This window comes from Gadus macrocephalus, chromosome 13, assembly GCF_031168955.1.
Source record: "Gadus macrocephalus chromosome 13, ASM3116895v1".
In the NCBI taxonomy this organism is placed as follows: Eukaryota; Metazoa; Chordata; class Actinopteri; order Gadiformes; family Gadidae; genus Gadus; species Gadus macrocephalus.
Window position 1 is genome coordinate 452,781 of NC_082394.1, and position 12,703 is coordinate 465,483.

The 12,703-nt window shown below is 48.8% G+C and overlaps 6 long non-coding RNA genes across 6 annotated transcripts; all 6 read left to right on the forward strand.

Annotated features, from left to right (window-relative positions):
- Nucleotides 1-256: 256 nt before the first annotated feature.
- Nucleotides 257-1,533, forward strand: LOC132470995 (uncharacterized). Its single transcript, XR_009528741.1, has 5 exons — nt 257-383; nt 637-762; nt 869-939; nt 1,124-1,204; nt 1,322-1,533. It is a non-coding gene; the product is annotated as an uncharacterized LOC132470995 (long non-coding RNA).
- A 257-nt stretch (nt 1,534-1,790) lies between these two features.
- Nucleotides 1,791-3,033, forward strand: LOC132470994 (uncharacterized). Its single transcript, XR_009528740.1, has 5 exons — nt 1,791-1,883; nt 2,137-2,262; nt 2,369-2,439; nt 2,624-2,704; nt 2,822-3,033. It is a non-coding gene; the product is annotated as an uncharacterized LOC132470994 (long non-coding RNA).
- Nucleotides 3,034-3,209: 176 nt separating this feature from the next.
- LOC132471208 (uncharacterized) lies at nt 3,210-4,371 on the forward strand. The gene is made up of 5 exons (XR_009528791.1): nt 3,210-3,351; nt 3,605-3,730; nt 3,837-3,907; nt 4,092-4,172; nt 4,290-4,371. It is a non-coding gene; the product is annotated as an uncharacterized LOC132471208 (long non-coding RNA).
- Nucleotides 4,372-4,714: 343 nt separating this feature from the next.
- LOC132470092 (uncharacterized) lies at nt 4,715-6,005 on the forward strand. The gene is made up of 5 exons (XR_009528590.1): nt 4,715-4,855; nt 5,109-5,234; nt 5,341-5,411; nt 5,596-5,676; nt 5,794-6,005. It is a non-coding gene; the product is annotated as an uncharacterized LOC132470092 (long non-coding RNA).
- A 216-nt stretch (nt 6,006-6,221) lies between these two features.
- Nucleotides 6,222-7,510, forward strand: LOC132471309 (uncharacterized). Its single transcript, XR_009528827.1, has 5 exons — nt 6,222-6,360; nt 6,614-6,739; nt 6,846-6,916; nt 7,101-7,181; nt 7,299-7,510. It is a non-coding gene; the product is annotated as an uncharacterized LOC132471309 (long non-coding RNA).
- A 188-nt stretch (nt 7,511-7,698) lies between these two features.
- Nucleotides 7,699-10,091, forward strand: LOC132470786 (uncharacterized). The gene is made up of 8 exons (XR_009528709.1): nt 7,699-7,838; nt 8,092-8,217; nt 8,324-8,394; nt 8,579-8,659; nt 8,777-8,839; nt 9,082-9,133; nt 9,304-9,386; nt 9,604-10,091. It is a non-coding gene; the product is annotated as an uncharacterized LOC132470786 (long non-coding RNA).
- Nucleotides 10,092-12,703: the final 2,612 nt, after the last annotated feature.

Consider the following 12,703-nt stretch of genomic DNA (forward strand, 5'->3'; position numbering starts at 1 on the left):
TGTAGCTGAAATGCAAAGACCGTGTGGGTTTGCGACTGTCTTTAACTAATGGACATTTCATTTGTGTTTTATAAGAGGCTGTCTGATTAGTTCAGGGCCCTCTGGATGCGGCAACGGGGTAGACGGTGGCGGACTGGACCCCCCCCCCCCCCCGGAGGCCGACCGGAGCCCCGGAAGCCGACCGGACCCCCAGCGGCCAACTGGACCCCCGGTGGCCGACTGGACCCCCCCCCCCCGGAGGCGGACTGCCCACCCGGACTGAACCCCCGGAGGCCGACTGGACCCCCGGAGGCGTGGACCAGAGGCTGAGGCTGGAAGGGCCAGGATGGACCAGGAACCGAAGCTGGAGACCAGAGAAATGCCACACGGGTTCGGACCAGAGGGTAACATCACTAAGCTCATCTGAAACTCTTTAAACCCTGAGGTTATTTTTAGGTCTGGTGGCTAGTTATTGTAGAAGGGCTTTTATCATCTTCTGATTTAATCCTGTGCCAAAGCTGTGATATGAGGTCATTCATACTGGGGTTATGTATGGGTTATATGAGCCATTTGTTACTAATGCTGCTATGACATAGTTGCTGTATGGCTGAAAACGTCAGTTTGTAGACTTGAAATACTGACTACCATTTTCCAAAGGAACCTCAGATGCAGAAGGTGTGGGGTGTGGCAGCCACACCTGGGATTCATGGCTGACGGAGGAGTCGTGTTGGAGGAGGTCCTGCCTGGCGGTCCATCGTGGGGCAGATGGAGCCTGACTCGAACGTGATTATCACTCTCACTACTACTTCTAGTAGAATACTTCTACCATAAACTACCACGGTTTCTTACTATTCTAGACTACATCTGTTTTTACTGCCATTTGCTGCAGGCCAGGACTCTGTGGCGAGGAGGAGCTGGGACTCCTGAGGACAGCCAGGACTCCACCAACAAGGATTCCTCGTAAGTTTGCATCAACTGAACATAGTGGACTTGCAAAGGGAAAACTACTGCTGCTAGGATTTATGGCAAACTTCCACTGCGTTTGACGGATGAACTACTAGGGTTTACATCACCAGAGCAGACCAACTGCAGCTGGTACTTTGCCATGTTAAGAGACCAACTACGGCTGTGTTTTTGTTACCAGGACATGAGCTGGACCAGAGGACAGCTGGTGGGGAGCCGTAGATCTGGAGGAAGACCATGACTCTACCAGCAAGTATTCCATGTAGGAATTACATAACAGGGTGGCCTTAAAGGGCAAACTACTGCTGTTACTAGAAGTTATGCCAAACGACATGTTTAATCAAATGTTGGAGCCAGACCTCCGCCGTGTTTGTTACAGACCAGGACTCCGTGGCTGAGGACGAGCTGTGAGTCTGGAGGAAGACCAGGACTCTGTCTACAGGTAGTCCTAGTCAGTTTGCATAAAGTCAATGTAGAACTTGTACAGGACAAACGCTTCATTGCAAGTTAAGAAATGCTAATGTGATTGGTTACCAGACAAACTAAAGCTGCTACTTTGTTACATGCCGTTAGAGCCAAACTACTGTTTGTTACCAGGCCAGTCAAACGATCACTGTTACTTTGTACAAGGCTTTAGAGCCAAACTACCACTGTGTTTGTTAACTTGCATTAGTGCCCAACTAGGTCTGTAACCAGACTGGAGGCCGGAGGCCGACTGGACCCCCGGAGGCCGACTGGACCCCCGGAGGCCGACTGGACCCCCGGAGGCCGACCAGACCGCCGGAGGCCGACCGGACCCCCCCCCCCGGAGGCCGACCGGACCCCCCCCCTCGGAGGCCGACTGGACCCCCGGAGGCGTGGACCTGAGGCTGGAAGGACCAGGATGGACCAGGAACCGAAGCTGGAGACCAGAGAAATGCCACACGGGATCGGACCAGAGGGTAACATCACTAAGCTCATCTGAAACTCTTTAAACCCTGAGGTTATTTTTAGGTCTGGTGGCTAGTTATTGTAGAAGGGCTTTTATCATCTTCTGATTTAATCCTGTGCCAAAGCTGTGATATGAGGTCATTCATACTGGGGTTATGTATGGGTTATATGAGCCATTTGTTACTAATGCTGCTATGACATAGTTGCTGTATGGCTGAAAACGTCAGTTTGTAGACTTGAAATACTGACTACCATTTTCCAAAGGAACCTCAGATGCAGAAGGTGTGGGGTGTGGCAGCCACACCTGGGATTCATGGCTGACGGAGGAGTCGTGTTGGAGGAGGTCCTGCCTGGCGGTCCATCGTGGGGCAGATGGAGCCTGACTCGAACGTGATTATCACTCTCACTACTACTTCTAGTAGAATACTTCTACCATAAACTACCACGATTTCTTACTATTCTAGACTACATCTGTTTTTACTGCCATTTGCTGCAGGCCAGGACTCTGTGGCGAGGAGGAGCTGGGACTCCTGAGGACAGCCAGGACTCCACCAACAAGGATTCCTCGTAAGTTTGCATCAACTGAACATAGTGGACTTGCAAAGGGAAAACTACTGTTGCTAGGATTTATGGCAAACTTCCACTGCGTTTGACGGATGAACTACTAGGGTTTACATCACCAGAGCAGACCAACTGCAGCTGGTACTTTGCCATGTTAAGAGACCAACTACGGCTGTGTTTTTGTTACCAGGACATGAGCTGGACCAGAGGACAGCTGGTGGGGAGCCGTAGATCTGGAGGAAGACCATGACTCTACCAGCAAGTATTCCATGTAGGAATTACATAACAGGGTGGCCTTAAAGGGCAAACTACTGCTGTTACTAGAAGTTATGCCAAACGACATGTTTAATCAAATGTTGGAGCCAGACCTCCGCCGTGTTTGTTACAGACCAGGACTCCGTGGCTGAGGACGAGCTGTGAGTCTGGAGGAAGACCAGGACTCTGTCTACAGGTAGTCCTAGTCAGTTTGCATAAAGTCAATGTAGAACTTGTACAGGACAAACGCTTCATTGCAAGTTAAGAAATGCTAATGTGATTGGTTACCAGACAAACTAAAGCTGCTACTTTGTTACATGCCGTTAGAGCCAAACTACTGTTTGTTACCAGGCCAGTCAAACGATCACTGTTACTTTGTACAAGGCTTTAGAGCCAAACTACTACTGTGTTTGTTAACTTGCATTAGTGCCCAACTAGGTCTGTAACCAGACTGGAGGCCGGAGGCCGACTGGACCCCCGGAGGCCGACTGGACCCACGGAGGCCGACCGGACCCCCCCCCCCGGAGGCCGACCGGACCCCCCCCCTCGGAGGCCGACTGGACCCCCGGAGGCGTGGACCAGAGGCTGAGGCTGGAAGGACCAGGATGGACCAGGAACCGAAGCTGGAGACCAGAGAAATGCCACACGGGATCGGACCAGAGGGTAACATCACTAAGCTCATCTGAAACTCTTTAAACCCTGAGGTTATTTTTAGGTCTGGTGGCTAGTTATTGTAGAAGGGCTTTTATCATCTTCTGATTTAATCCTGTGCCAAAGCTGTGATATGAGGTCATTCATACTGGGGTTATGTATGGGTTATATGAGCCATTTGTTACTAATGCTGCTATGACATAGTTGCTGTATGGCTGAAAACGTCAGTTTGTAGACTTGAAATACTGACTACCATTTTCCAAAGGAACCTCAGATGCAGAAGGTGTGGGGTGTGGCAGCCACACCTGGGATTCATGGCTGACGGAGGAGTCGTGTTGGAGGAGGTCCTGCCTGGCGGTCCATCGTGGGGCAGATGGAGCCTGACTCGAACGTGATTATCACTCTCACTACTACTTCTAGTAGAATACTTCTACCATAAACTACCACGGTTTCTTACTATTCTAGACTACATCTGTTTTTACTGCCATTTGCTGCAGGCCAGGACTCTGTGGCGAGGAGGAGCTGGGACTCCTGAGGACAGCCAGGACTCCACCAACAAGGATTCCTCGTAAGTTTGCATCAACTGAACATAGTGGACTTGCAAAGGGAAAACTACTGCTGCTAGGATTTATGGCAAACTTCCACTGCGTTTGACGGATGAACTACTAGGGTTTACATCACCAGAGCAGACCAACTGCAGCTGGTACTTTGCCATGTTAAGAGACCAACTACGGCTGTGTTTTTGTTACCAGGACATGAGCTGGACCAGAGGACAGCTGGTGGGGAGCCGTAGATCTGGAGGAAGACCATGACTCTACCAGCAAGTATTCCATGTAGGAATTACATAACAGGGTGGCCTTAAAGGGCAAACTACTGCTGTTACTAGAAGTTATGCCAAACGACATGTTTAATCAAATGTTGGAGCCAGACCTCCGCCGTGTTTGTTACAGACCAGGACTCCGTGGCTGAGGACGAGCTGTGAGTCTGGAGGAAGACCAGGACTCTGTCTACAGGTAGTCCTAGTCAGTTTGCATAAAGTCAATGTAGAACTTGTACAGGACAAACGCTTCATTGCAAGTTAAGAAATGCTAATGTGATTGGTTACCAGACAAACTAAAGCTGCTACTTTGTTACATGCCGTCAGAGCCAAACTACTGTTTGTTACCAGGCCAGTCAAACGATCACTGTTACTTTGTACAAGGCTTTAGAGCCAAACTACTACTGTGTTTGTTAACTTGCATTAGTGCCCAACTAGGTCTGTAACCAGACTGGAGGCCGGAGGCCGACTGGACCCCCGGAGGCCGACCGGACCCCCGGAGGCCGACCGGACCCCCGGAGGCCGACCGGACCCCCGGAGGCTGACCGGACCCCCCCCCCGGAGGCCGACCGGACCCCCCCCTCGGAGGCCGACTGGACCCCCGGAGGCGTGGACCAGAGGCTGAGGCTGGAAGGACCAGGATGGACCAGGAACCGAAGCTGGAGACCAGAGAAATGCCACACGGGATCGGACCAGAGGGTAACATCACTAAGCTCATCTGAAACTCTTTAAACCCTGGGGTTATTTTTAGGTCTGGTGGCTAGTTATTGTAGAAGGGCTTTTATCATCTTCTGATTTAATCCTGTGCCAAAGCTGTGATATGAGGTCATTCATACTGGGGTTATGTATGGGTTATATGAGCCATTTGTTACTAATGCTGCTATGACATAGTTGCTGTATGGCTGAAAACGTCAGTTTGTAGACTTGAAATACTGACTACCATTTTCCAAAGGAACCTCAGATGCAGAAGGTGTGGGGTGTGGCAGCCACACCTGGGATTCATGGCTGATGGAGGAGTCGTGTTGGAGGAGGTCCTGCCTGGCGGTCCATCGTGGGGCAGATGGAGCCTGACTCGAACGTGATTATCACTCTCACTACTACTTCTAGTAGAATACTTCTACCATAAACTACCACGGTTTCTTACTATTCTAGACTACATCTGTTTTTACTGCCATTTGCTGCAGGCCAGGACTCTGTGGCGAGGAGGAGCTGGGACTCCTGAGGACAGCCAGGACTCCACCAACAAGGATTCCTCGTAAGTTTGCATCAACTGAACATAGTGGACTTGCAAAGGGAAAACTACTGCTGCTAGGATTTATGGCAAACTTCCACTGCGTTTGACGGATGAACTACTAGGGTTTACATCACCAGAGCAGACCAACTGCAGCTGGTACTTTGCCATGTTAAGAGACCAACTACGGCTGTGTTTTTGTTACCAGGACATGAGCTGGACCAGAGGACAGCTGGTGGGGAGCCGTAGATCTGGAGGAAGACCATGACTCTACCAGCAAGTATTCCATGTAGGAATTACATAACAGGGTGGCCTTAAAGGGCAAACTACTGCTGTTACTAGAAGTTATGCCAAACGACATGTTTAATCAAATGTTGGAGCCAGACCTCCGCCGTGTTTGTTACAGACCAGGACTCCGTGGCTGAGGACGAGCTGTGAGTCTGGAGGAAGACCAGGACTCTGTCTACAGGTAGTCCTAGTCAGTTTGCATAAAGTCAATGTAGAACTTGTACAGGACAAACGCTTCATTGCAAGTTAAGAAATGCTAATGTGATTGGTTACCAGACAAACTAAAGCTGCTACTTTGTTACATGCCGTTAGAGCCAAACTACTGTTTGTTACCAGGCCAGTCAAACGATCACTGTTACTTTGTACAAGGCTTTAGAGCCAAACTACTACTGTGTTTGTTAACTTGCATTAGTGCCCAACTAGGTCTGTAACCAGACTGGAGGCCGGAGGCCGACTGGACCCCCGGAGGCCGACTGGACCCCCGGAGGCCGACTGGACCCCCGGAGGCCGACCAGACCGCCGGAGGCCGACCGGACCCCCCCCCCCGGAGGCCGACCGGACCCCCCCCTCGGAGGCCGACTGGACCCCCGGAGGCGTGGACCAGAGGCTGAGGCTGGAAGGACCAGGATGGACCAGGAACCGAAGCTGGAGACCAGAGAAATGCCACACGGGATCGGACCAGAGGGTAACATCACTAAGCTCATCTGAAACTCTTTAAACCCTGAGGTTATTTTTAGGTCTGGTGGCTAGTTATTGTAGAAGGGCTTTTATCATCTTCTGATTTAATCCTGTGCCAAAGCTGTGATATGAGGTCATTCATACTGGGGTTATGTATGGGTTATATGAGCCATTTGTTACTAATGCTGCTATGACATAGTTGCTGTATGGCTGAAAACGTCAGTTTGTAGACTTGAAATACTGACTACCATTTTCCAAAGGAACCTCAGATGCAGAAGGTGTGGGGTGTGGCAGCCACACCTGGGATTCATGGCTGATGGAGGAGTCGTGTTGGAGGAGGTCCTGCCTGGCGGTCCATCGTGGGGCAGATGGAGCCTGACTCGAACGTGATTATCACTCTCACTACTACTTCTAGTAGAATACTTCTACCATAAACTACCACGGTTTCTTACTATTCTAGACTACATCTGTTTTTACTGCCATTTGCTGCAGGCCAGGACTCTGTGGCGAGGAGGAGCTGGGACTCCTGAGGACAGCCAGGACTCCACCAACAAGGATTCCTCGTAAGTTTGCATCAACTGAACATAGTGGACTTGCAAAGGGAAAACTACTGCTGCTAGGATTTATGGCAAACTTCCACTGCGTTTGACGGATGAACTACTAGGGTTTACATCACCAGAGCAGACCAACTGCAGCTGGTACTTTGCCATGTTAAGAGACCAACTACGGCTGTGTTTTTGTTACCAGGACATGAGCTGGACCAGAGGACAGCTGGTGGGGAGCCGTAGATCTGGAGGAAGACCATGACTCTACCAGCAAGTATTCCATGTAGGAATTACATAACAGGGTGGCCTTAAAGGGCAAACTACTGCTGTTACTAGAAGTTATGCCAAACGACATGTTTAATCAAATGTTGGAGCCAGACCTCCGCCGTGTTTGTTACAGACCAGGACTCCGTGGCTGAGGACGAGCTGTGAGTCTGGAGGAAGACCAGGACTCTGTCTACAGGTAGTCCTAGTCAGTTTGCATAAAGTCAATGTAGAACTTGTACAGGACAAACGCTTCATTGCAAGTTAAGAAATGCTAATGTGATTGGTTACCAGACAAACTAAAGCTGCTACTTTGTTACATGCCGTTAGAGCCAAACTACTGTTTGTTACCAGGCCAGTCAAACGATCACTGTTACTTTGTACAAGGCTTTAGAGCCAAACTACCACTGTGTTTGTTAACTTGCATTAGTTCCCAACTAGGTCTGTAACCAGACTGGAGGCCGGAGGCCAACCGGACCCCCGGACCCCCGGAGGCCGACCGGACCCCCCCCGGCGGCCGACCGGACCCCCCCCCCCGGAGGCCGACCGGACCCCCCCCTCGGAGGCCGACTGGACCCCCGGAGGCGTGGACCAGAGGCTGAGGCTGGAAGGACCAGGATGGACCAGGAACCGAAGCTGGAGACCAGAGAAATGCCACACGGGATCGGACCAGAGGGTAACATCACTAAGCTCATCTGAAACTCTTTAAACCCTGAGGTTATTTTTAGGTCTGGTGGCTAGTTATTGTAGAAGGGCTTTTATCATCTTCTGATTTAATCCTGTGCCAAAGCTGTGATATGAGGTCATTCATACTGGGGTTATGTATGGGTTATATGAGCCATTTGTTACTAATGCTGCTATGACATAGTTGCTGTATGGCTGAAAACGTCAGTTTGTAGACTTGAAATACTGACTACCATTTTCCAAAGGAACCTCAGATGCAGAAGGTGTGGGGTGTGGCAGCCACACCTGGGATTCATGGCTGACGGAGGAGTCGTGTTGGAGGAGGTCCTGCCTGGCGGTCCATCGTGGGGCAGATGGAGCCTGACTCGAACGTGATTATCACTCTCACTACTACTTCTAGTAGAATACTTCTACCATAAACTACCACGGTTTCTTACTATTCTAGACTACATCTGTTTTTACTGCCATTTGCTGCAGGCCAGGACTCTGTGGCGAGGAGGAGCTGGGACTCCTGAGGACAGCCAGGACTCCACCAACAAGGATTCCTCGTAAGTTTGCATCAACTGAACATAGTGGACTTGCAAAGGGAAAACTACTGCTGCTAGGATTTATGGCAAACTTCCACTGCGTTTGACGGATGAACTACTAGGGTTTACATCACCAGAGCAGACCAACTGCAGCTGGTACTTTGCCATGTTAAGAGACCAACTACGGCTGTGTTTTTGTTACCAGGACATGAGCTGGACCAGAGGACAGCTGGTGGGGAGCCGTAGATCTGGAGGAAGACCATGACTCTACCAGCAAGTATTCCATGTAGGAATTACATAACAGGGTGGCCTTAAAGGGCAAACTACTGCTGTTACTAGAAGTTATGCCAAACGACATGTTTAATCAAATGTTGGAGCCAGACCTCCGCCGTGTTTGTTACAGACCAGGACTCCGTGGCTGAGGACGAGCTGTGAGTCTGGAGGAAGACCAGGACTCTGTCTACAGGTAGTCCTAGTCAGTTTGCATAAAGTCAATGTAGAACTTGTACAGGACAAACGCTTCATTGCAAGTTAAGAAATGCTAATGTGATTGGTTACCAGACAAACTAAAGCTGCTACTTTGTTACATGCCGTTAGAGCCAAACTACTGTTTGTTACCAGGCCAGTCAAACTATCACTGTTACTTTGTACAAGACTTTAGAGCCAAACTACTACTGTGTTTGTTAACTTACATTAGTGCCCAACTAGGTCTGTAACCAGACCGGGAATCTGGACAACTGATGGAGAAGCCATACCTCTGGTAGGTGAATCCTGAGGAAAACTATGAATCAACCAAGTATTCCATGTAAAGTTGCATAAACTGATAGTGGACGTTTACAGAGCAAACTGATGCTGTTTCCGGACGTTATTGCAGACTGCAGCTATTTGTTACCAGACTTTAGAGCCAAGCTTCCGCTGTGTTTGTTACAGACCAGGACTCCGTGGCAGAAGAGAGCTGATGGAGGAGCTCTGACTCCGGAGATCGACCATGACTCTACCAGCAAGTAGTCCTTGTAAGTTTGCATTTACTGAATGGTGGACTCGTATGGGGTACAGGATTGGGTGTTCAACTCCCAGACGAATAGTGCTGGGTTCAACCCCCCAAGGCTTCAGAATACATTGGTGCAAGGCGCCTTAAAGCCCACCTGCTCCTTAATGGCGTCCATTTGGTTCAAATAATGTTGCATCATTTTGAATAATGAAGATAATCCATGTCATCCATTGTTGTAGGACGCTGGTGAAATCCGGTTTGGTCCAGGACCCACACCTGATCTGTACCCAACCTGATCCTGTTTGTTCCTGTCCCCTCATCCTCAAGAAGAACTGCTGAGCTTCAGCAGTCTGAGGCTGATGGATCAATTAACTCCAGTCTGAATAACCTTGACCCCACATGTACCCGTGTACTTCCACACTCCTTTCCCTCATGTCTGTCACTAACTAACCTCACTACTTCACTGTCCTCTCTACTCCCTTCCGTTCCTCTTGCTTCTCCATGGTTCGAACCAGCACTCTGAAGGAGTGTCTTCTTGCCCTCAGAGGGTTCAGTGTTAGGGTTGAGAGTCAGGGATAGAGTCAGGGACAGAGCTGGTTAGGGAGGAAGGGTTTTTGCACATGCCTCTTCACTTGCTTGCTGAATTGTTTTGACATTTTGAAATGATTCATTGGGAAAATATTTGACTGTGCTATTACTGACAAATAAATATTGAAGTTGTACCAAATGTCTTGTATGGCTACCTGTCACCAACATGTCTTTTATAAATGTAAATCCTACATTGTGACTTAAGATATTTGATTCTGTAATTTGCCTTGGCTTATAGTCGAGCTAAACATTTTAATACATTGCATATATTTCATGCATATTATTCACGTAATAGTTAATATATGATACAACATCCATATAAACTACACAATTCCAGTATTCATTTAGGTACCGACCGACCCACACAGGCCATTAATCTACCACCGTAACCATTCCAGTATCAAACCAATACAAGATAACTAGGACATTGGAGAACGAGGTTTCACAAGAACAGCACCAATAATGTGTCATGCCGACCTCATTTTGGGCAAAATCATTTCTACAGGCCTGCGTCCACGTTACCTGACAGAAGGTTCTGTCTGAAGGGTTAAAAAGATGGCTGACATTCTAAGTTGATAATCCAATATTCTGAATAAAAATGTAGCTCATTGCTCCACCTGTTTGAAATGTGTTTGTCATTTTGATTATTTTGATCAAATACAATCACTGAACAAAATACGCTCTTGTTAGAAATGTGATCAAAACCCATATTAATGCAGTATCTATCAAACTATTTCATTTCGCACTGAGTGTGACGGTAACGTGACTTGGATGCAGGCCTATAGAAGAGCGTGTTTAGATCCGTTTTAGCTGACGTTTTCCACAGTTGACCAACGTACGTAGCTGCCCTTTGGTGTGGGAGTGGGTTTCTGAATGTAACATGCAGAGGCTGCAGCTTCCTGCAGGGCCACACCAGCGTCACTGAGGGGGGGGGGGGGGGGGCTCTGTAACCAAGGCAACCGTGAGACCTCGAGCTGTCAGTGCTGCTCATGTCCTGAAGAGATGAATGTGGCGCCTCTCAGGTCTCACTGTTTTCAAGACGGAGACAGTGAGAAGAAGGCCGTTACAGTAAGTGACATGAACCACAGGGGCCAGTGGTATGTTATTATGGGAAGCAGCAGGATATCTTCCATGGAGTGTGCATCATATTTTATCTTTAAGGCATTTCATTGCTGCACATCTCAGCTATCTTCTGTTAAAACTCCATCTTCAGAAATGTATAATCGGTGGTGTTTCGAACATAACAAGGTGTGCATGTGAATCATGGTACGCTCATTTCTAAAAATTACAGCCACAAAATAGGAATATCTTCTTGTACCAAAACCTTGTTAATTCTAATTTGACAACCTTTTTATGTCAAATCTTTTCATCTATATATAATACGTGGATAAATACACAGGGTATTTCCATCATGTGCCTCCTCTGTCTTGGAACATAACAGCCCCAAACCTGCATTTTATTCTCTTTTATCGGATGCTTATTAACGTTATTCTGAGACGCTCCAACCCAGACGAAGAAGAGTAATGAATCTTCGCCTCGGCATGCTACTGTAACGAAACTGGCCGAAACCTGTAGCCGAGTGCCCCACATCCACCGCGTCATCAGGACTAGGAGCGCGCTCTGCCTTCCCAGGCACACACACACACACACACACACACACACACACACACACACACACACACACACACACACACACACACACACACACACACACACACACACACACACACACACACACACACACACACACACACACACACACCGATTGCACATCGCGCGCGCGTAATGGATTTCCCAAGGAGTGCTTCTTATGTTTTTGGGGCAGCGGGAGCTGCAGCAGCAGCGGTCCTCCCTCGTTCCCTTTCCATCACCACTTGATGCTCGTGACCTTGGTCTGCAGACGTCGCTAGAATTATTTGGCAACGCATCCATGTGCTCGGGCCTGATCCGTTTCTTACCAAAGTGTAGGCTACTTTAGATCTATTTTTTTACGCTCTCGCACCATCATCATCCTCACCATGGCTTCATCGGACGGGATGGAGGAAGATTGCGTGCTGCAGCGGGGGAGATCTCAAAGTGACCCGAGCAACATCACTGAGGTGCGCTTGGGGGAACACAGATCAGGTATGGATCATCGTGGACCTGAACCGCACACGCACGCACATACACACTCACGCACTCATATGTCAAGGTTGGATTGCGCTTGGATTCGCAAAAAGGCTGCGGCTGGGTCAGCAGCAGCAGCGACATTTTTCTTTCTCCGGTAGACCAACATCGTCTGCAGAGGCGAGGGTCTGTCAGCGTTTCGAAACGATCTCAATTTGTATGCAACAAACGCTGGCCGTGCGTCGTTTACACTCGGACCGCATACACCCCGACGGGGGGTGAGAGTGTAAAGGACGCACGGATGGATGATAAAACGTGGAAAATTATTCACATTTCACACCGTGACTAAGCGATCGATCGTAAAAGGAAACTCATTTCCATGTGACCTCGTTGACATCGCTAAAGCAACGTTTACCGGCCACGACGTCATATGCTGTGCCATGTCATTATAGACTACATCACACTCACACATCATGGCTATTAGGTTTATATTTGGGGAATGGCGTCACTGTCTTGTATTCTCGCCTCAATGAATGGGGCTGGTTGCATATGTGTCGTGATCTTTTGGTTTTTACGTGATATTGTCACTGTATTAATAATTGAATGCAATGACAGCCTTGATGCCCTTGGGTGAGGGTGATTAAT